This window comes from Pristiophorus japonicus, chromosome 15 (assembly GCF_044704955.1).
Source record: "Pristiophorus japonicus isolate sPriJap1 chromosome 15, sPriJap1.hap1, whole genome shotgun sequence".
NCBI lineage: Eukaryota > Metazoa > Chordata > Chondrichthyes > Pristiophoridae > Pristiophorus > Pristiophorus japonicus.
In genome coordinates this window covers 82,049,541-82,074,005 of record NC_091991.1, presented here as the reverse complement: position 1 = coordinate 82,074,005, position 24,465 = coordinate 82,049,541, and the positions used below count along the sequence as shown (strand labels likewise).

Genomic DNA, 24,465 nt, shown 5'->3' with positions numbered 1-24,465 from the left:
TGGGCATTGCAGGGATACATTATGGTGCTGATGTGGGGTGGTGCCAACCTGGCGCATCATGTGGCAGCCGGGGTGTGCAGCGTCAAGTGAAGTAAATCTGGCCATGCTGAGGCCATCCCTGATATCCCAGGCAGCAATGTGGTTGGGTGCTGATGTCCTGTGTCCTGTGCAGGATCAGTTAATTGCGGAGAAGGTTGGTGTTGTTATTGGTGCTGCTGGTGTGCCTGGTGCAGCTGGTTTTGGGGCTGATCATGTTGGGACTCTGAGGACCAAGGTGAGATAGTTTCAAGGGCTGATGTAATAGATGGCAGGTGAAGTTGAGATGACAGAAGCGATCTGACAATGGTGAGAGAGGTTGTTCCAAAGAGATGACACTTGATAGAGTTTACTTCAAACACTTGCAACCTGCATATAGCTCAATCTGCCTTCCAAATACAGTAAACAACAGCTTTTGATCTTGGAAAGAGTACAGCTGTGAGATGGGAGCTTTTATAGTACATTTGCAGTTGTCAAGTAAAGAAATGATTTCATTGTAACACAACTCTTATCCTGCTTACCTGACGTGATCCCCGAGCAGCGTGGACCCCATGGGCGACCTCGAAAATGTAAAGGTGAGCTCAAAATACCACTTAAAGGGCTGTTAACAAGGTCATAATGACCTAAATTGCCTTCCCCGCCGCCGCGTGTTGGATTTGTTCAGCGCTGACGAACCCGACATTTGGGAAAGTAATGTAGTGGCAGGATGACACCAGGTTCCCAACCCACTTTCAGAAAACATTTTCCCACCCGACCCGCCACCAAACATGCCCGCTGACCCCCCGGGAAATTCCTCCCAGAGTGTCCAGTCAAGAGCTGATGGTTGGAGGCATGCAGAGAGGTGGAGTACTAAGTAAAGAAAGAAAGACTTAGATTTATATAGCACCTTTCACGACCACTGGATGTCATAAAGCGACTTACAGCCAATGCTGTAAGCCAATGCTCCAACTACTTTTGGAGTGTGGTCACTGTTGTAATGTAGGAAATGCTGCAGCCAATGTGGGCACAGCAAGTTCTTGCAAACAGCAATGGGATAATGACCAAAAAAATCTGTTTTAGTGATGTTGGTTGAGGTATAAATATTGGCCAGAACAGCGGGCGATCTCCCCTACTCTTCTTCGAAATACTGCCATGGTATCTTTTACGTCCAGCTGAGAGGGCAAATATGGCCTCAATTTATGTTTCATCCAAAAGGCAGCACCTCCAACAGTGCAGCACTCCCTCAGCACTGCACTGGAGTGTCAGCCTGGAATATGTGCTCAAGTCTCTGGAGTGGGGCTCTGGGGCCTTAATCTATGACTAGGCTCAAAGTGCTGTGCTGGCTAGGCTGATGTGTGTCAAGTGGATTGGACATGCATTGGTCCTCAGGTCTTCGTGCTTGATTGTACGGGGAGTCGGCACCTCATGTTCTTCAGCACAACAGGCATTGGATTTTACATTATCAGTCCTGTGGACTCATAAAGGCCTAGATAGCTTCTCTTTACACAAAAATCAATTGTCAGCTTTCAATACAAACTTGTTGAACCCTGCCTCCAATGAAAGACAGCAGTGCATACCTTGACGCACCATTGGCATTGCCATGTCCAAATTCAATAGACTATTCCCATGAAATAATGTGGAAGCTGAGTTGTCAGATTCTTTACAAGCACAATTTCAACACCGAAGAAAGCATTTTGTCTTGGTTCAGCCAAATCTGATCAGCGTTACTTAAATTGCTTCCTCCTTGAAGTCACTGCTGCCAAGGTCAAAGCGATTCTGGACGGTGAGCTGGATGAATTGACAGTGTTTTCCCAGCTGTTTCATCTCTGCTCCAAAGTGTTAATCTCTACATTCAGTAAGGATCACCCGACAGTGCTTTTTAAATCCCATCAAAAGAAGGGCAAGGGCCTGTGTTTATGCTGCGGGACCTCCTCAGTATGTGCTCAAAACAAGTTCCGATGCCATGCAATGTCATGTTTTAAAAAGGGCCAATTTTATTCCCTGAACATGTTGGCAATGCTCCACTTAGAACACAGTGCTTTTGTGTCAGATTATTTGTAAATTTCAGCTTTCAAAACCACCAGGCCCAATACTTTCATGTTGGCAATGCTCCACTTAGAACACAGTGCTTTTGTGTCAGATTATTTGTAAATTTCAGCTTTCAAAACCACCAGGCCCAATACTTTTGAGCTCTCTTGGAAATGATATGATCGGCCCATCATTCGGATTCACCCACCTGCGTAGTCTTTGGCAGTTTTTGTAACTTTAAACATCTCAGCACAAAATCTCACTGACTAATTTGTGAAAGAGCCCTTAAACTCGCTGCAAGCAGGTGCAAGATGTAAGCGATTTTCTCATTTCAGCGTAAAATCTGTTGAATTATCATTTTGTAAAAGGTTTTGATAGTAGTCCTCCCTGTAAATTGTCTCAATCTTAAAGATTGGGAGGGAGGAAGAGGGAAAGTATGACTTCTTCTGAGGTATGAATGTATTAGGCTTCCTTCACCCCAAACATTTTTTTTCTTTATTTATGGGATGTGGATATCGCCGGCAAGGCCAGCATTTATTGCCCATCTCTAATTGACCTTAAAGGGGTAGTGGTGAGCTGCCTTCTTGAACCGCAGAGGGCAATTGAGAGTCAACCACATTGCTGTGGGTCTGTAGTCACTTATAGGCCAGACCGGGTAAGGGCAGCAGATTTCCTTCCCTAAAAGGACATTAGTGAACCCAATGGTTTTTACAACAATCTGGTAGTTTCATGGCCACCATTACTGACACTAGCTTTTTATTCCAGGTTTATTTAATTAACTGAATGTAAATTCCCCTACTGCCGTGGCAGGATTTGAACTCCTGTCTCTGGATCCAGTAACATAACCACTATGCTTCTGTACGCGATGATTTATTAAATGCGTTTGATTTACTAAATCCTTAAGGTATATCAAAGAATGAAATATGACAATTGATATCACAAGAACGTCTTGGGTAGGTTTTCCCCAAGGGTTACCCAAACGAAAGGCAGGAAGGAAAACATGGCAAGGAGAATTGCACACCCATTGCAGAACCTGCCTGATTTGCCTTCCATTCATTTAAATCTCTAATAATATCAATCTTATTAATACTTCTCAGTCCAGTGAATCAAACTATATGATACTAGGACGTAGACCTACTTAACCACATGTGAACTTATGATCTATTATAATAGCAAGTGTCAGAAGGTTGTGGGTTCAAGTACCACTCCAGGGACTTGAGCACTAAAATCTAGGCTGACACTCCAATGCACTGTCAGAGATGCCGCCTTTCAGGCAAGACGTTAAACCGCGGCCCCTGCTCCCTCAGGTGGACATAAAAGATCCCATGGCACTATTTCGAAGAAGAGATGGGGAATTATTCCAGTGTCCTGGACAATATTTATCCCTCAATCAACATAACAAAAAAGCAGTTTATCTGGTCGTTATCACATTGCTGTTTGTGGGAGTTTGCCGTGCGCAAGTTGGCTGCCGCGTTTCCGCCATCATCATCATCATAGGCAGTCCCTCGGAATCGAGGAAGACTTGCTTCCATTCTTAGAATGAGTCCTTAGGTGGCTGAACAGTCCAATACGAGACCCACAGTCCCTGTCACTGGTGGGACAGACAGTCATTGAGGGTAAGGGAGGGTGGGACAGGTTTGCCGCACATTCTTTCCGCTGCCTGCGCTTGTCTTCTGCATGCAATCGGCGATGAGTCTCAAGGCGTTGAACGCCCTCCAAGATGCACTTCCTCCACCCAGGGTGGTCTCTGGCCAGGGACTCCCAGGTGTCGGTGAGGATGTTGCACTTTATCAGGGTGGCTTTGAGGGTGTCCTTGTAACGTTTCCACTGCTCATCTTTGGCTCGTTTGCCGTGAAGGAGTTCCGAATAGAGCGCTTGCTTTGGGAGTCTCGTGCCTGGCATGCAGAGCTGATCAAGTGTGGTCAGCGCTTCAATGCTGGGGATGTTGGCCTGGATGAGGACACTGATTGATGTTGGTGCGTCTGTCCGCCCAGGGGATTTGTAGGATCTTGCAGAGGCATCGTTGGTGGTATTTCTCCAGTGACTTGAGGTGTCTACTGTACATGGTCCATGTCTCTGAGCCATACAGGAGGGCGGGTATTACTACAGCCCTGTAGACCATGAGCTTGGTGGTAGATTTGAAGGCCTGGTCTTCGAACACTCTTTTCATCAGGCGGCCGAAGGCTGCGCAGGCGCACTGGAGGCGTTGTTTCCTACATTACAACTGTGATTACACTTCAAAAGCACTTCATTGGCTGCAAAGCGCTTTGAGATGTCCGGTGGTCATGAAAGGAGCTATATAAATCCAAGTCTTTCTTTAATATAATATGTAGCGTGAAAGTGTGAAGAGTAAGGACACAGTTGTTCTGTTGCCACATCAGCTCCGAGATAGGATGGAGTAGGCTCAATGGCCTTTTCTTATATCTACATTCGTACATTCCTCGAACAGGGAGTAAAATACAGAGACATGTACCTCGGAGAAACGAGAGGCGAAAGTAAGAGCTGTTGTCTAATTCTGAGACAGATTTGATATGAGTGGGCGAATTTCTGCTGACTGCTTCGCCAGCTGAATATCTTCTCATCAACACGTGGGCGGAGCGGAGAATAAAGGATGGAGTTGGTTTGAGGACCAGCATAAATGCAGGTCCAATTAATTAATTCTTTTCCGGTTTTATCAAGTTTAGTTTCAGATGATTATCCCTCTCCAAGAGAAAGCCTTAATTGGCTCATTCTTCTTGACATTATAAGGAGTGTGCAATCCATTGTTACGCTTACCCATGTAAACTAGTCACAATGATACATCTCTTCACCGTTGTTCTGCGACTGGCCACTATAAGCTATTCAGTTTAAAGCACGGTTGTGCAGTTGACACTCAGTTGAACTTATGAATAATCACTTGGAAGTGGCAATAATTACTGTTCGTAACCAAGTGATTAGTCATGGGAATTTAGGCAGTAACAATGTAAGGTGAAAGAGGGAAACTGATTTGAATTCATCCCTCATCCTGAGTTCCACAGTACATGGCAGCGCATGCATCAAACTAGTACTTTGATGCATTCCTTGGTTGAGGTGAATATGGACAGGGTGACACATGGAACCAATGAACTGGCACAGCTTGAATTGAGTATGTATCTTTTTGTAGGAATGTAGCGGTGTGAAGTATGGGATGAAAGGGCAAGAGAAGGGGACTGATTGTATTCTCCTCTTTTACACTTCAAATATGTCTATAGTGGGGCAAGAAATGAGAACAAAATATCAGATCCAAAACTGCATTCACTATCTAATTGCTTTATTTCAAGTGTGAACAGCAACATAATTACACTATTATTTATGAGTCCCATCTTCTAACTGACTGCGTCCATTCCCAGCCAAACAACTGAAGTTCATTTATGACTAAACTTGTACTGATTAAAGTCACAATCATTGATCCTCCTGCATCTCTGTAATTTTGTCCATCACCAGAAAGTATTACAATGTAAGACAGAAAATCGAATAAATCTCGGCCCTTCTCCGTAAACTCTGCAGAAAACAAAAGATTAATTGAAACAAAATAGAGAAGACACTTGGGAGTGATTTCAAAGCTCAGCTTAGGACTTAGGTGACAATTGTAAGCACTCGAGCAAAACCCACACATCAATGTCATGCAGCGTGCTGACTTGAGTTTCAGAACTGGCAGCCACTGTCAGCTCAACAACTGACCCAAGACTGAAAGAAAAATACCACGGAAAATGAACACATTATTCATAAAATAAGAAGGAGCAAAATGGATAGCAGCCCGATTTCAAGATGTAATCTAATCAGATTCAACTCATGTTTATAAACTACCTGAGTGTCGCTCGCAGTTGAACCCATCAATTAAATTGGTGAATCATAATCATTCTAAATACTTGTTATTCTCTGAGGCCCTGAAGCAACACTGGCAGATAAAATGCTTCATGTGTCCATATCAAATTGTCCTCTCCACCATTTTATCAGAGGCATTAACATGTTTAAAACAAGTAGGTTGGTGTCTCTGCTAAAGTGCTGGAGAGAAGAGTTTCGGATGAATTTATGTTTATTCTTCATTCCCAGAAGTGAGAATCACTGGGAAGGCCAGCATTTACTGCCCATCCTTAGTTGCCCTAACTGGGAGGCTTGCTACACCATTTCAGAGTCAACCACCACGGTGTGGAACTGAAGTCCCATGTAAGCCAGATCGGGTTAGGAAGAGTTTTACGACAATCCAACAAGCTAGCTTCATGGTCACTTTTACTGATATCAGATTTTTATTTCAAAAATGTTCATTGAATTCAAATTCAGGACCCAAGTTGCAGTTGCAGAACAGATCCATTTATTGTGAATCAGTAACTTAGTGATGACAATGTAAATGGAACGAGGGTATGGGTTTAATATTCAATTTAGAATAGCAGTGGGCTAAGAGTGTTTTACAATCATGGACAGTGTTCAGACCAGAGCACTGCCGTGTACCCAGAGGGAAGATCACACACCATACCAACTTGGACACATATCACTGTTCCTTCATCGTCGCTGTGTCATAATCCTGGAATTCCTCACTGTTAACTATACCTCCAAGTTTTGTGTCATCTGCAAATTTTGAAATTGTGCCCTGTACACCCAAGTCCAGGTCATTAAAATATATCAAGAAAAGCATAGTACCGACCCCTGGGGAACACCACTGTATACCTTCGTCCAGTCTGAAAAACAACCATTCACCACTACTGTCTGTTTCCTGTCACTTCGCCAATTTCATATCCATGGGCTTCAACTTTGCTGGCAAGCCTTTAACAAACACCATTTGGAAGACCATGTACACCACGTCAACCGCATTGCTCTCATCAACCCTCTCTGTTACCTCATCAAAAAGCTCAATCAAGTTAGTTAAACATGATTTGCCTTTAACAAATCCATGCTAGTTTTCCTTAATTAATCCACACTTGTCCAAGTGACACTCAGTCCCCTCATCTAAGTCATTAACATAGATTGTAAATAGCTGAGGCCCAATGACTGATCCTGGCGGCACTCCAGTAGTTAAACCCAGCTATTCCAAAAATGATCTGTTTATTCCTACTCTCTGTTTTCTGTCCTTTAACCAAACCTCAATCCATGCTAATATATTAACCCCAATCCCATGAGCCCTCATCTTGTGTAACAACCTCTTGTGTGGCACTTTATCGATTGCTTTCTGAAAATCCAAATATACTACCTAGAAAATAGGTGCAGGAGTAGGCCATTCGGCCCTTCGAGCCTGCACCACCATTCAATAAGATCAGGCTGATCATTCCCTTTCCTGCTTTCTTTCCATACCCCTTGATCTCCTTAGCCGTAAGGGCCATATCTAACTCCCTCTTGAATATATCCAATGAACTGGCATCAACAACTCTCTGTGGTAGGAAATTCCATAGGTTAACAACTCTCGGAGTGAAGAAGTTTCTCCTCATCTCAGTCCTAAATGGCCTATCCCTTATCCTTAGACTGTGTCCCCTGGTTTTGGACTTCCCCAACATCGGGAACATTCTTCCTGCATCTAACCTGTCCAGTCCCGTCAGAATTTTATATGTTTCTATGAGATTCCCTCTCATCCTTCTAAACTCCAGTGAATAAAGGCCAGTTGATCCAATCTCTCCTCATATGTCAGTCCAGCCATCCCGGGAATCAGTCTGGTGAACCTTTTCTGCACTCCCTCAATAACAAGAATGTCCTTCCTCAGATTAGGAGACCAAAACTGAACACAATATTCCTCACCAAGGCCCTGTATAACTGCAGTAAGACCTCCCTGCTCCTATACTCAAAACTCCTAGCTATGAAGGCCAATATACCACTTGCCTTCTTCACCGCCTGCTGTACCTGCATGCCAACTTTCAATGACTGATGTACCATGACACCCAGGTCTCGTTGCACCTCCCCTTTACCTAATCTGCCGCCATTCAGATAATATTCTGCCTTTGTGTTTTTGCCCCCAAAGTGGATAACCTCACATTTATCCACATTATACTGCATCTGCCATGCATTTGCCCACTCCCCTAACCTGTCCAAGTCACCCTGCAGCCTCTTAGCGTCCTCCTCACAGCTCACACCGCCACGCAGTTTAGTGTCATCTGCAAACTTGGAAATATTACACTCAATTCCTTCATCCAAATCATTAATGTATATTGTAAATAGCTGGGGTCCCAGCACGGAGCCCTGCGGCATCCCACTAGTCACTGCCTGCCATTCTGAAAAGGACCCACTTATCCCAACTCTCAGCTTCCTGTCTGCCAACCAGTTCTCTATCCATGTCATTACATTAGCCCCAATACCATGTGCTTTAATTTTGCACAATAATCTCTTGTGTGGGACCTTGTCAAAAGCCTTTTGAAAGTCCAAATACACCACATCCACTGGTTCTCCCTTGTCCATTCTACTAGCTACATCCTCAAAAGAAATTCAGAAGATTTGTCAAGCATGATTTCCCTTTCATAAATCCATTTGACTTGAACCGATCCTGTCACTGCTTTCCAAATGCGCTGTTATTTCTTCTTTAATAATTGATTCCAACATTTTCCCCACTACTGATGTCAGGCTAACCAGTCTATAATGACCCGTTTTCTCTCTCCCTCCTTTTTAAAAAAGTGGTGTTACATTAGCTACCCTCCAGTCCACAGGAACTGATCCAGTGTCGATAGACTGTTGGAAAATGATCACCAATGCATCCACTATTTCTAGGGCCACTTCCTTACGTACTCTGGAATGCAGACTATCAGGCCCCGGGGATTTATCGGCTTTCAATCCCATCAATTTCCCTCACTTGATTTCCCACCTAATAAGGATATCCTTTAGTTCCTCCTTCTCACTACACCCTCGATCCAGAAGGTTATTTGTGTCTTACTTCGTGAAGATAGAACCATAGTATTTGTTCAACTGGTCTGCCATTTCTTTGTTCCCCATTATAAATTCACCTGATTTGGACTACAAGGGACCTATGTTTGTCTTCACCAATCTTTTTCTCTTCACATATCTATAGAAGCTTTTGCAGTCAGTTTTTATGTTCCCAGCAAGCTTCCTCTCATACTTTATTTTCCCCCTCCTAAATTAAACCCTTTGTTCTCCTCTGCTGAATTCTAAATTTCTCCCAGTCCTCAGGTTTGCTGCTTTTTATGGCCAGTTTATGTGCCTCTTCCTTGAATTTAACACTATCCTTAATTTCCCTTGTTTGCCACGGTTGAGCCACCTTTCCCATTTTATTTTTACTCCAGACAGGGATGTACAATTGTTGAAGTTCATCCATGTGATCTTTAAATGTTTGCCATTGCCTATCCACCATCAATCTTTTAAGTATCATTTGCCCGTCTATTCTAGCCAATTCACATCTCATACCATCGAAGTTACCTTTCCTTAAGTTCGGGACCCTAGTTTCTGAATTAACTGTGTCACTCTCCATCTTAATAAAGAATTCTACCATATTATGATCACTCTTCCCTAAGCAGCCTCACACAACCAGATTGCTAATCAGCCCTTTCTCATTACACACCACCCAGTCTAGGATGGCCAGCCCTCTAGTTGGTTCCTCGACATATTGGTCCAGAAAACCATCCCTAATATGCTCTAGGAAATCCTCCTCCACCATATTGCTACCAGTTTGGTTAGCCCAATCTATATGTAGATTAAAATTGCCCATGATAACTGCTGTACCTTTATTGCATGCATCCCTAATTTCTTGTTCGATGCTGTCCCCAACCTCACTGCTATTGTTTGTTGGTATGTACACAACTCCCACTAGCGTTTTCTGCCCTTTGGTATTCCGCAGCTCCACTCATACAGATTCCACATCATCCAAGCTAATGTCCTTCCTTACTATTGCGTTAATTCACTGATGTCAGCTGTGGCTCAGTGGGTAAGCACACTCGCTTCTGCGTCAGAAGTTTGTGGATTCAAGTCCCACTGCAAGAACTTGAGCACATAAATTTAGGCAGACACTCCAATGCAGTGCTGAGGGAGTGCTGCACTGTTGGAGGTGCCGTCTTTCGGATGAGACCTTAAAACCGGGCCCCCGTCTGCTCTCTTAGGTGGACGTAAAAGATCAAAGAAGAGCAGGGGAGTTATCCCCAGTGTACTGGGCAATATTTATCCCTCAATCAACATAACAAAAACAGATTATCTGGTCATTATCACATTTCTGTTTGTGGGAGCTTGCTGTGCGCAAGTTGGCTGCTGGATTTCCCACATTACAACAGTGACTACACTCCAAAAGTACTTCATTGGCTGCAAAGTGCTTTGAGATGTCCGGTGGTCATGAAAGGCGCTATATAATGTTTTCTTTCTGGTTCCCCCTTATCTACCCGGCTAGCTACAGCCTCAAAATACTTGAATTGAATTGAATTGAATTGAATTGAATTTTCAAACATGATTTCCCTTTCATAAAACTCTTCCTAATCATATTGTGATTAAGTGCCCTGTTACCATGTCCATAACAACAGATGCTAGCATTTTCCCTATCTTGATGTCAGGCTAACTGGCCTATCGTTCCTTGTTTTCTCTCTCCTTTTTGAACAGTGGGGTTACATTTGCTCCTTCCAATCCACGAGGACCATTCTAGAATTTAAGGATTTCTGGAAGATCAAAACCAATGCATCTACTATCGCTGCAGCCACCTTGTTTAAAACCCTAGGTTTAGGCCAGGTCCAGGGGATTTGTCGGCTTTTAGTCCCATTAATTTCTCCAGTACTGTTTCTTTAAAGGCACGATGGGTTGAATGGGCTCATTCTGAGCTGCATGATTCTGTGATGCTGTGTATCTACCGTGAAGACAGGCACAAAGTGTTCATTTAACATCTCTGCCATTCCTTATCCTCATTATAATTTCTCCTGTTCCTGCATCTCAGGGACCACCATTTACTTTTGCTAATCTCTTCCTTCTTACATACTTGTAGAAGCTCTTACAATCTGTTTTTATATTTCTTGCTAGTTTACTCATATTCTATTTTCTCCCTCTTTATCAATTTCTTGGTCACCCTTTGCTGATTTTTAAAACCCTCCCAATCCTCAGGCCTACTATTCATTCTGACAACATTGTAACCCTCTTCTTTTCATCTAATACTGTCCTTAACTTCTCTAGTTCGTCATGTGCTGTTTTTAATTCTTCAAGGGGAATATTTATTTGGTGAGAACGCATGTATATAGCGCCTATAAACTAGTAAAAAGAGCATAATCAGACAAAATTTTTCACTGAGCCAAAGAGGGAGGCATTAGGACAGGAAAAGGTGGGTTGTAAGGAGCATCTTACAGGAGGAGAGAGAGGTAGAGAGGCGGAAAGGTTTAGGGGGGAATGGAAAAGCTTGGGGCCCAGACAGCTGCAGCCAATGGTGGGGCGAAGGAAATTGAGACTGGCCAGGAACCTCAATTCGCTTCCATTTCCTTGCACTACTAATCTCTGTGCCTAAAACTTCACCCAATCCTTTTCCTATCCGATGGGAAAAGAACCAGGGGGAGATGAGCAGAATTTAAAATATCGAGTTGTTGTGAGCTGGAACGAGCTGCCTGAAAGAGCGGTGGAAACAGATTCAAAGGGGAGCTGGATAAATATTTGAAAAAGAAAAAAAGTCAGGGCTGTGTGGAAAGAGCGGGGTGGGTGGACGAATGGGAGAGCTCTTCATAGAGCCGGCACAGGCAGGATGGGCCGAATGGCCTTCATCTGAGCTGTATGAAACTCTTTTGAGTTTACCTGCAAAAACAAAAACATTAAAACCATGCCACCCCTGAGCTGTATGAAACTGTGAATCTGACGATTTCCTGCATTATGTTTAATTATTGTGTTTAATGTAATATTTCATGATTATGATTAACGTTTAATCCCATTCCTTTGCTCTCTTTATGTCTTTATACATACATACATATATATATATATATATACACACATAGGGAAGAGTGAGGAATTTGTAGGTGAGACTAAAGCACAGATTGTTTGCTGACGGCTCTCCAGTCCTGGGTAGACAGCCCAGGAGCGGCCGCTAGTGTCGCTGCGGTCTGCCTGCAGTATCGCAGGTAGCGATGCGGTAAAGGAGCCGGGACTGCGAACAAGGCTGGTTTCGTGGGGGCTGGCAAGCACAGGAGGCAGAGACAGCCGCTGGTGTCGCAGGCAGTGAGCGGACTTGGAGTTCCAGGCAACGGCACCGAGACTCTCTCAGTCTCTGCATTCAGCACAGTCTTTCCATCGAGCCTTTTTTTATTTTGAGCCTTCTCTCCTGAGTGTTTTTTATTTATGCTTCGCTATTGATGGTCAGAATTTGGTCTGCACCTTCTCTTTCACCCCCCAGCCCCCCGGTCCCCTCCCCCAAGAAGACAGCCGCTCTTTCACCCATTTATCTCTGGTAAGTGTATTTCTATTTTGTTAATTTTATTTTTTAAATGCATTTCGCAAATACTCATTTTTTGGAGTGAGAAGTGGGGCAAAAAAACGGAGATTGTGCAGACAACTGTGGGAAGGGGGGAGATATCCGCAGACCGAATTCCCTAGTAACCGCTGATACTGACACTTTGCAAATGGAAATCTCAGGCAGAGAGACAGGGACTTTAAATAACAAGATTTGCCGTGTTAACTTAGGTGGAAATGCGACATTTTCTTGCGCGAATTCAGAGGAGGCAGCCCCGGGGGAGCGGAGGGTGGCTGAGATATTTCTGATCGCGAACGATGTGAGGTGCTTAAGACACTCAATGAGAACGCCCCCTTCAGCCCCTGTGTGTCTGCAGGTTTAATTTATTTTTAATTTAAAAGAGTCGCAGAATAGATGAAAAGGAATGTCATTTTTGTTAATTACATAGAGCGTCCTTAGGTAATGACTCGGATCCATCAACATTGCCCGACGGCTCTCTGCACGAACGCTGGTTATTTTTATTTCAACACATTATATGTAGACGCAGCGGGGATGGAAGCGGGTTTCAAAGTGTCATTTTGTTAAGGTGCGGTGAAAACAGTGTGTGTCAGATGGCAACTATTGGACAGCTGTGGCGGACACTGGGGAAATAACAGGTTCCTCTTTCCCCGCCAGTGAATACGTGTGCCGCAGCTCTCCCTAATTGTAAATGTCAGCGTCAATTTCAAGCTCCAACTGCCTCCCTTCCAAAACTCAAGAAGGGGCGGCTAGCTGTTTTCCCAACCATTCTGGTCCATCCTGATGGGAATGGCCCCTCTACCCAGCCATCCAGTTGAACTATTTTTTTAAATGGGCGAATACCTAGCGATCAAACCAGGCATCTTCCTCTACTGCAGTGATGCCCAATTTAAAGCAGTCACACTTCCGTCTCCTGTCTCTGTCTCCACTAAGAAAAGTCATTGCTGCTTTATTCAATGTATCTGCTTTTTAAATCCTCCTCTCGCTCACAATCAGGGCCACTGGTTTATCGAATCAATCCCCCCAAAATCTCTAGTCAGAATCCCATATAACATGGACTGATTCAGTCGTGCTGAACCAGTGGGCCTATTCATTATTAATGGGGCAGACAACCATTGCTAAAATCTTGGTTCCGAAATAGAATTTGTCCGCACATTGCCAATTGGGCTGTGTTTCTTTGCATGGATACATCGTCTAACAGGTGGAATGTTCCAGAGGCTGTGTGTGAAATGATCAGCTGACATCTTCTGACAAAGGGGGGCGAATTACTCTGCTCCCTGTGTGTAGCAAAAATTGTAAACACGTTCTTCATAATGTCACTGCACAGGCTGATTCCAGCAATTCTCCCCCTCCCTCTCTCCCCATGTGTCCTGATGAAATTGCTCTTGGTTTTGTGTATTTGCTTTATGATGTATTCTCATATTAATCATATTTGTGATGAAGGAAAGTTGACCAGTTTCAATATTTTGTTAAAAAAAAAAGTCAGTTGATAATTTCGTGGTTGTTGAACTGGAAGGTTTTGTTCTTTTGACCTTGACACATTTTGTAAGTTTTCCCATTTCTTCAGCCTGCTCCGTCTTCACACCTCACTGCGAGGGACAGGAAGCTTTGAGAAATGTCCTCGTGTCTTTAACATGGTTTGGGCGCTCAAAATCTTGGCCTTTGTTCTTTGCACACTGGTCTGGTCCCTGTACTTGGCCAGAGCTACACGACTGAAATGTGCAGGGTGGCATGGATTTCAAAACACTTGCATAGTTTTGTAATCATTCATGGAATCGCACAGCACAGAAAGAGGCCATTCAGTTGATTGTGTCTGCACCGGCTCTTTGAAAGATCTAATTAGTCCCACTCCCCTGCTCTACATAACCCCGAAAATATTTCCATTTCCAATCTCTTTTTGAAAGTTAGTACTTGAATCTGATTCCAGATCATGGATGGAGAGGCTTTGTAGATATTACTCATAAACCAAATGACAGGGGACTTGAAGGCACAACTCGTGGGACAGGTGGATGAGCCATTGCACTGCACTGCACAGTTTTAGGATGCATCTTTACATCTCTTTTTTGGGAGTTCCCAGCCTCCTAGGAATCTGAAGGAAGCATTAGTGAGGGGTCTGCTTGTGCCTCCAAGCGCCTGACGCAAGCAGCAGTAATGGCAATCTGGGAGTGGGCTGCCTGTCTGCCAGGTTTTTAAAAAAGTGAACTGTGAACTGGCTTCAAAACAAATTGTCATGTCAACTTACTGCTTTTTATAGTTGTTAACCTACATTGGTGGTACATGAACTGTTATAAGTCTAAAATTTGAAGCAATGTTATTGTTTTGTAAAGACATGTGGTGTGGATCCAGTTAGATTCTCAATGTTCATCTTTAGTGGATCACTGGCTTCAGAAATATAGTTTAGCAAACCATTTTTATTTTGTCCTGCAATGGAGAAACACAATGTTTTCACTTCCATGTCATGATGAGGTATCAGCATGATTTGATGATGTTGCATTGTGTAAGAGCCTAAAAACAAAAAAATATTTTGTGAAGATTTATTTTACTGAGAAATGTAAGTGAAACCAAAAACCCATGGGACAGGGTACCACTGGCGCTGAAGATTCGAAGAGGATCTGAGGTAAATTGATAAGTAGTGGGTTTTAATAGCCTGATGATTGCAGGAGGAAGGAGAGATCGAGGAAAGTCAACAGTTGCACTGTCCTGGGAAAGGAGGAATCAAATAGGGTACAATGCAACAAGTCATGATTGGAACAACACAGTATGGATGCCGGGAGGAGGGAGAGGATGTGGAACAACACAGTATGGATGCTGAGAGGAGGTAGAGAATGTAGGGGAGCATGTTTGCAGCTCAGGAATCCTACAATGTTACTCCACAGAATCAGGCCTTTCAGCTCACCAAGTTAGCGCTTATGGTTTTCTCCATAATTATCTCCCAGGCTATTCCCAATCTTTTGCTCGATCCCCAAATCCTTCAAATTTCTTCTTTAGCAAGCAACAGTCAAGTTCTTTGTGATGGAGAATTCTACATGCTAACCACCCTCAGTGTAAAGAAGCTATTTATCTAGCCTCTCCGTTAATTTTTCTTGTGATTATCTTGTATTTATCCCCTCCCATTATTTTGTCAAACAACCAGTGGAAACAATCTTATCATTTATCCTATCAAAATCCTTAATAATCTTGACGACCTCAATCAAGCTCCTACTTGCCCTTCTCAACGTTAGTGAAATCTTTCTTCACCACTGTAATTCCCTGGTTGAGTCTATGTTGTATTGTGCATTGCTATTACATCCTTCCTATAACGGGGAAACCAAAACTGTACATGGGGAGCAACAAGCGAGGAATATGCAGAGGAGCACTAGCCACTCAATAAAGTAAATCCCATGTGTGTACAGAGAATAATGCAGAAATGCAAAGCAGTTTGAACAGCAAAAATATTAATATTTGCAATGCAGAAATTGCTCTTTTGTGTGATTGATATGACTGAAATTAATTTATATTATCTATAGACACATGCAAATTCCCATTGTGTGTTTATAATTCAAATTTGCATCGACTGGAATTCAAATGTGTGAACATCTGCACATTACTGCTAGCACTGCTTGCACATTCATAGACCTAATTACTGATTAATTGAAAAGTTATTATTTTTGAGCATTTTCATCAGGGAGTTTATTCAGTAAAGATAACAAACCCCTAATTGTAATTAAATTATGTTAACAAAACAGTATTTTGATAGCTTTTGTATAGCATCTTTCCTTTGTATTGCACTGAAATGTATTCCATATGTATCAAGCACTTATTTTTAGAAAGGACTATGGCATTCAAGTTCCATTAAAGGATTATTCGAGACCTACATTGATCCATTTGCCCCAAGGGATCTCTGATGTTGAGTAGTCACTGATTGACGTTTGTGTTTAGTGGTGGTGTACTCTTAAATAATATTCATAACTTGGCATAAAGGCATGCAGAACCCAAAATGGAAGTGGGACAATTTCTATGGTATAGTCGAAGAAGGTGCTCTGCAATGCATGATGTTGTCATGTAGACTATTACTGCCACACTGCTGCACTCTGGGTAGAATATGTGATTTATTTTAAAATACCCATTGAAGCTAATATTTGAAGCTAGAATTCTCCAATTGCCCAGCACTCTTCTCTCAGAGGGTCGTGAATCTTTAGACTTCTCTATCCCAGAGAGGTGTGGAGGCTCTACCATTGAATATATTTAAGGTCGAGATAGACAGATTTTTGAACGATGGGGAGTCTAGGGTTATGGGGAGCGGGCAGGGAAGTGGAGCTGAGTCCATGATCTAATTGAATGGCGGAGCAAGCACGAGGGACCAAATGGCCTACTCCTGCTTCTATTTCTAATGTTCTTATGTTGAGGAAGTGGGGGATGGAATTGGTGGGACAGCAACCTTTCATCTCTCTGACCTGGATTCAAATTCAGCCAAGATTGATGGGGTGGAAGTTCCCTCTGTTGGCTGTAAGAGTCCGATGTGAAATGTGTTGGGGAGTCTCCATCCACTTCCTAATAGGTGTGGGTCCAGAGCATAAAACCTCCAGTCTTGTTCAGAAAGGCCACGGGATGGCTTGAGTTGTATTGGGAAAATATCACACTGGTGGAGTGGGGTTTGTTCTTCTGAAGTGGGAACCAAGGCAAGTTATTGGGGCAGAGCAACGGGACCTTTATTCTGTATCAAATCTGTGATGTACCAGACAGGCCAAGTGCTTGGGTGTTGATACTGGGTGTCTGAGAAGGAAAATCTTCCAATTGCCCAGCACTGGATAAAGAGAATTGTTTTAATTTTTAATTTTAAAGCATTTGTTATATTGAGAGGACCCAATGTCCACATTTGAATCTTGTGACTGGGATGAAATGCTCCTTTCCTGACGGCTCAGTGGTGAACCAGCAGCGCCCTGGTTGAAGGAAGAGTCCCCCCTCCTGCTCACTATCCAGCAGCCCGAGCTGGAAGGGCCTCGACACCTTGAAAGATGCCACATGTGCATCGAATCGGGCCACAGCTGTGATGCCCTCAGCCAGAAGGCCTGCTGACTCTTTTAAATGTTGGCAATTGCCAATTAAAAGTCAAGCATGAGGGGCACAACCAATAAAACCTGTAAATTATCAGAAAAAAAAGTTTAAAGGGACCGTAACAAATTAAATGAACACTTTGTTCCTGGTTGTGATTCTGCACTCCAGTCCTTCCGGTGCCCATCACTCGCGAGAAGGCCTGCTGACCTGGACTGTCGCGGTTCACACATAATGAATGGCTCTCAGTGAGTCAATGCTTTCAGCAATGGAATAGAAGGAAATATGAAAGGAAACACAAAATTTCATCAACATTTATTCCTCAAGCATCAGCGGATGTTTGTGGGATCTTGTTATGCACAAACTGGCTGCTGTGTTTCTTTCCATTAAAAGCAACTGAACTTCAAAAGTACTTAATTAGTTATAAAGTGCTTTGGGGCATACCGAGTTCGTCTCTTGTATAAATAATTTCAAATTTGACCGGGCTTCATAAAAAAATCAAATAAATTTGCTAAATTAGGCTTGGGTTAAATCCAAAATGGCTGCACCTGGAATACTGCTTGCAGTTTTGGTTTCCATATTTGCAAAAGGATATACTTGCATTGGAGGCAGTTGAGAGAAGGTTCACTAGGTTGATTCCTGGGATGAGGGGGTTGACTTATGAGGAAAGGTTGAGTAAGTTGGGCCTCTACTCATTGGAATTCAGAAGAATAAGAGGTGATGTTATCGAAACGTATAAGATTATGAGGGGGCTTGACAAGGTGGATGCAGAGAGGATATTTCCACTGATGGGGGAGACTAGAACTAGAAGGCATGATCTTAGAATAAGAGGCCATCCATTTAAAACAGATGAGGAGGAATTTCTTCTCTGTGGGTTGTAAATCTGTGGAATTTGCTGCCTCAGAGAGCTGTGGAAGCTGGGACATTGAATAAATTTAAGACAGAAATAGACAGTTTCTTGAACGATAAGGGGTTATGGGGAGCGGGCGGGGAAGTGGAGCTGGGTCCATGATCAGATCAGCCATGATCTTATTGAATGGCGGAGCAGGCTCGAGGGGCCGTATGGCCTACTCCTGCTCCTATTCTTGTGTTCTTATGTTATGTTCCCTGCATCAGTCAGTGGAACAAGTGCCAGTGCCATTTCCAGCCTAATTGTGTGGTGCACAAATTGTTGGGCAAAAAAAATAACCCATCCCATTTATATAATAAAACAGAGTTTGGATTGTGTTCTAAATGGTAATGTACCATGTGGTTGGTTTAGTCAATAAACTGCTGAAACTTTGCTCTCGCACGCTGTGATAATGCAGCTTTTGTGACGACTCCAGATTGTTGTCCTGCATTTATAGAACAACAAATCAAGTCTTGTTGAACTGCTGCTCTGCACAGAGAATAAAGAACTTGTATTTATGTAGCACTTTTTATGACCTCAGTATACCCCTAAGCACTTTGCAACCAATGAAGTACTTTTGAAGCTCAGTCACTTTTAATGAAAGGAAACGCAGCAGCCAGTTTGCGTATAGCAAGATCCCACAAACATCCACTGATGCTTGCGGAATAAATATTGACTAAGCCAGTGGGAGAGCTCTTTGAATCGTGCCGTGGAATCCTTTACGTCCACCTGAGAGCGGACCTCAGTACCCGCACTGGAGTGTCAGCCTCGATTACGTGTTTTTCTCTTGATTGGGACTTGAACCCGTGACCTTCTGATTCAGAGGCGAGAGCACTACCACCGTGCCAAGGATCAGAGAGCAGCCAGCTTCTGTGGTGGTGGGTCAAGTAGATGACAGGTTGCGGTCCACCCAACCTGCAGCCAGACCCCACCCCCCGGCCTCACCCCTTCCCATCCCGGATCACTGCCCAGATACAATAGTGCAAGTGGGACAACTGCAGATACCTCACCTCTCCATCTAATCAGGAGGAACTGGCTGATTCAGCAAATTGGTTTGCCATTTAAATGGCCATATTGATACTTCTGTTAAAATACAGCGAGACGAATTTGATTGCGAGTTTAAATGTTATAAGAACATAAATAGGAGCAGGAATAGGCCATACGACCCCTCGAGCCTGCTCTGCCATTTAATATGATCATGGCTGATCCGATCATGGACTCAGGTCCACTTCCTTGCCTGCTCCCCATAACCCCTTAATCCCTTATCGGTTAGGAAACTGTCTATCTCTGTCTTAAATTTATTCAATGTCCTGCCTTCCACTGAGGCAGCAAATTCCACAGATTTACAACCCTCAGAGAAAAGAAATTTCTCCTCATCTCAGTTTTAAATGGGCGGCCCCGTATTCTAAGATTATGCCCCTAGTTCTAGTCTCCCCCATCAGTGGAAACATCCTCTCTGCATCCACCTTGTCAAGCCCCCTCATAATCTTCTACCTTTCGATAAGATCACCTCTCATTCTTCTGAATTCCAATGAGTAGAGGCCCAACCTACTCAACTTTCCTCATAAGTCAACACCCTCATCTCTGGAATCAACCTAGTTGTTTGGCGAGGATAATGCCACGAACGGACTCTGAGTTATTATTTTCTCAGTGGAGTGTGCCGCAAGACACAGTAGAGTGTTTCTGTGCTGAGCATCTCATGGCATCAAGTGCAGGTTCATCAACAACAGGCTGCTCATTCATCTCGTGACTGTGGAATATTGCTGGTGCATAATGGCTGCCGCGTTTGTCTACTTAACAACAGTCCCGGTATTCCAAAAGGAATTGATTGTGTGTCAAGGGCTTTGAGATGATAAAGCATTATAATGGCACTGCTTGCATTTATATAAGTATGTTCTTCTGCACTGTTATAAGGTTTTGAGCGTTTAGATATTTTGTGGATGTTACAACTACATCGACTGTATGAGTACATGTGCAGCTCTGGGATTTTCTAACTTATTGGGGTCACAACAGCCTACATTCCATGCAGTCGATGCTGGGTTACCTGGTCTCAGACAGGTTTAGAGTTCTGGGCTTTAGCAGCCCAAGGCTACAGAGGGGATAGTTAGTAATCAGGCAGGGTTGCTGCTCATGATATCCAGGAAGAAAGTTAAAAGTGCCTATGGAACCGAGTCCCAGAATGATCAGAGCTTTCAGAAGACGGGGAGGGGCGGATAAATAAATACTTGGAACAGGTTCACACCTCAGCTGGAAGCTGCAACCATGAAATCATTGGTAGTAGTTTTTGTATCTTTGCACTCCTCCCTTGGAGATTTGTGGAAGGATTTTCAGGCTGATTAACAGGCCGCAACGTGAACACTCCTTCTATGGACATAACCATCTTGTTACCAGTCGCTCGGGTGGTTAGTCCTTCACGGTGGAAGGATTTTATTGGTTCAAATCCCACTCCAGGGACTTGAGCACATAAAATCTAGCCTGACACTCCAGTACAGTACTGAGGGAGTGCTGCTATGGCGGAGATGCCGTCTTTCAGATGAGATGTTAAACCGAGGTCCAGTCTGCTTTCTCAGTTGGACACATGGTACTATTTTGAGGAAGAGCAGGGAGTTATCCCTGGTGTCCTGGCCAATATTTATCCCTCAATCATCATAACAAAAACAGATTATCTGGTCATTATCATATTGCTGTTTGTGGGAGCTTGCTGTGCGCAAATTGGCTGCCGCATTTCCCACATTACAACAGTGGCTACATTTCTAAAGTACTTCATTGGCTGTAAAGCACTTTGAGACATCTGGTGGTCTGAAAGGCACGATATAAATGGGTACCCACACCCCACATCATCCACACTCACACACCCACACCCCACCCACACTCCACCTACACTCACAGCCACCCCACACTCACCCCACACCCCCACGTCCCACCCATACTCTTCCCCCCCCAACACCACCCCCTCCCCTCACACACACCCACCCATCCACACCCCACCCCACACACACCCACAGACCACCCCATACTCTTCCCCCCCCCCCCCCCCCCCGCAACACTCACCCACCCACACCTACTCACATACAACCTCCCACACACACACACACCCACTGGACGCGAGGATCTCGCTGCATGTCAGCACAGGATTGAGAGCCGGAGCTCCGGTGTCCACTCAGTGGACCGTCTAACTCAGGCGGGAAGTGCTGCCACTGGGCCAAGGGTTCACCCCGTCATTGTCGGCGCGAAGGAAGACAGCCAAATGTCGGCGGGTGGGGAGATGTCTGCGGGGCAGTTTGTGTCAGTGTGGAACGCTCCCTCAGAGCCTGGAGTTTGCTTTTCCAGCCCAGCTCATCCGGTTCAGTCTGGGATAAGGCGAGGCCAGCAAATGCTGGAGAAGCACATGCCATCTGTGGAGAGACCAGCTGGGTAAACGCTCCATGTGCTGCCAGTTCTGGGGAAACGTGTAACCTGTCCATTCTCTCCACAGATGCTGACTAGCCTGCTGTGTGCATCCAGCATTTTGTCGAGGTTTCACATTTCCAGAAATTCGCTTTTCACTCTAACATGATGTCTAGCACAGTGCAACTGAAGCATCAAATGCCCGGCATGAAACACCCGCTTTCCTTCAAAATAAGTAACGGGATTGAATCCATGGAATGTATGCTAAACAGATCAGTTCCCTTTTACTGTTGTGTATGAAGCATAACTGATAATTTACAGAAGAGCAGATGTGCCTCTCGAAGATTAGATAAAATCTACTGTGCCATTAATAACGGGGAGAGGGAAACACACAAACTGATGCTGACTTTGTGTAGCCTCATTGCAGTAAGTAATCTGTTCTGCCCTCAGGGTAAGAGAGCGGTCAATGGTTGTAATTTCTGCCTCTGTGGTTACACTGTTTGCAGACAGCAGAATGCACATACATTTAGTATTGATCCTTCTTGATGTTATTTATAGACTGGTTTTGGGTTGTAGCTGAGAAAGGAGAATAGAATGGTAGTGAGATCCAAGATTAGCTCACCCGAGAAGTTCCACGAAAGCCGAGTCACTCCAGTGCCTGGGTCGAGTGACCCTTGTCGATGGGTTAGCCAAAGCCAAGATGTTAGATTATGGCGTACGCCACAGGTGTGATACTGTTATCATTGAACATCCGTTCACATGCACCTGCCATCAGGAGTCATGGGATAGTAGCCGGGAGCAGGAACCATGGCTGATAAATGTCTTCCTTATCTCCTTCCCCCAACCCTTCTCCTGTGATACTGGGGCCAGTTGTAGCAGCCCAATTGTTGCCTCAATCTGGGAGTAATATTTCACAGTTTTAAACTACCAGATTGGAGATATTTTGTTAGTGTGAATATATTTTGAAGGGGTTAATTCATAGAATTCCAAATCTGCTTTCACGGTATTATGCCTCGGATTTACTTTTGTAGTCAAACTCGCATAACAAAAATGTAATTGTCAGCATAGGTTTTTGCATATACAATAACACGGGTTGCAGTATTAGCTGTAAACTGTGGCATCAAAGCTTGAGTGGTCCCTGAACATGACTTCAGTCCCAAGGTGTACCTTTGTAATGGGCTCTAGTGCAGTCTGTTGTATTAGATGGAGTTTATTTGAAGGTTGGGGGAAAAGGAGGGTCCCATTTTCATTAAGGTTTTTTTCCCTGCGGTAGGAGGCATGAAAGCAGTGGACAGAAGACTTCTACAGACAAGTAGCACGAGTCAAACTAAAGGAATTTTTGAACAACTGCAAACTCTACTTGGTTTGATCTCATAACAGTCCCACAGTAGCACAAGGGAGTCTAGGGTTATGGGGAGCGGGCGGGGAAGTGGAGCTGAGTCCATGATCAGATCAGCCATGATCTTATTGAATGGTGGAGCAGACTCGAGGGGTCAAATGGTCGACTACTGCTCCTATTTCTTATGTACTTATATAGGTAACCGATCCCTAACATTGTATAAGATTAGAGGAAGGAAAGAGGAAATAGTCAAATGGAAATTTCCTTCAAATTAATTTTACCTCAGCGATGAGACGAATTCGCCTCGATGACAATAGGAAGTATTGTGAATATATGGCGGGCCCGTCAGCATCTGAGAGGGAAAGGCAAGCGAGCCTTTCCCACCAAAACTGTGGCACGGCGTGAGCCTCCCTACTGTGTGCTTCCAGCACTTTTCACCTCCTCCTCGGCCAGTCTCTTGTTGTCCTCTCTCGGGACTGAAAGTGAGGCCCATTCCATTTGTTTATACTTAGCCGGTGGAGCAGCATTGAACACACCGTGAAGTGCACTCCACTGGGAGAGCCAGGCACATGCATTGGCGATTGACGCTCGTGTCCTTCAGTCAGTTTGCTTGTCGTCAAGTTCTTGTTGCTATTCAATCATGCCCTTTTTTATTGGAAGTGAAGGACTCTCTATTTTTCACACGGCGAACCTTTCAGCTGGGCTGCGTTGATCCACACATTTGACACTACGGCAATTTAATATGTAGTGTGTATGCAGCAGCTTGTCGAATGTATCCTTGAACTTGCGTACTCATTTGCATTTGTATGTAGAGTATTCAGCTAGTCAGAATGTTCCATCGGGTATGGGTGGTCTGCTGACATTGCTTTTGTGGAATATGGGGATTGCTAGATGACAATAGACCACGGTCCATCCATTTCACCTTCTACCATTCTGGTAGTTGTTTGATCCAACGATAATGGAGTTGTTGACTAATCAAGGCAATCAATTAGTCGACAACAGACCCAGACATGGTGTGAGGAAACCCCAGTGGAGGAGAGCATTGGGAAGCATAGGTCCGAAGTCCAAGCGCACTACACTCACCACGTTATGTCTCAAGTTAAAACCAAAAAGATTTGCATTTATATAGCTCCTTTCACGACCTCAGGATGTCCCAAAGCGCTTTACAGCCAATGAAGTACTTTTTAAAAGTGTAGTCACTGTTGTAATGTAGGAAACGTGACAGCCACTTTGCGCACAGCAAGGTGCCACAAACAGCAATGAGATGATGACCAGTTCATTTGTTTATTGGTCGAGAGTTAAATGTTGTCCAGGATAATGGGGAGAACTCCACTGTATCCCAAAATGTTATTTTCTGAAAGGAATCTACCAATTTGCATTTGATTGAATCAATACTAACTGTTTCCCCTGCCT

At 44.0% G+C, this 24,465-nt stretch overlaps 1 long non-coding RNA gene across 1 annotated transcript in view; it reads right to left on the bottom strand.

Annotated features, from left to right (window-relative positions):
• Positions 1–5,315: 5,315 nt before the first annotated feature.
• The window catches only part of LOC139281516 (uncharacterized), a 100,622-nt gene continuing 81,472 nt past the window's right edge, over positions 5,316–24,465 (bottom strand). The window contains exon 3 of the long non-coding RNA XR_011596889.1: positions 5,316–5,562. This is a non-coding gene — a long non-coding RNA (uncharacterized lncRNA). The remainder of the gene's footprint in view (positions 5,563–24,465) is intronic.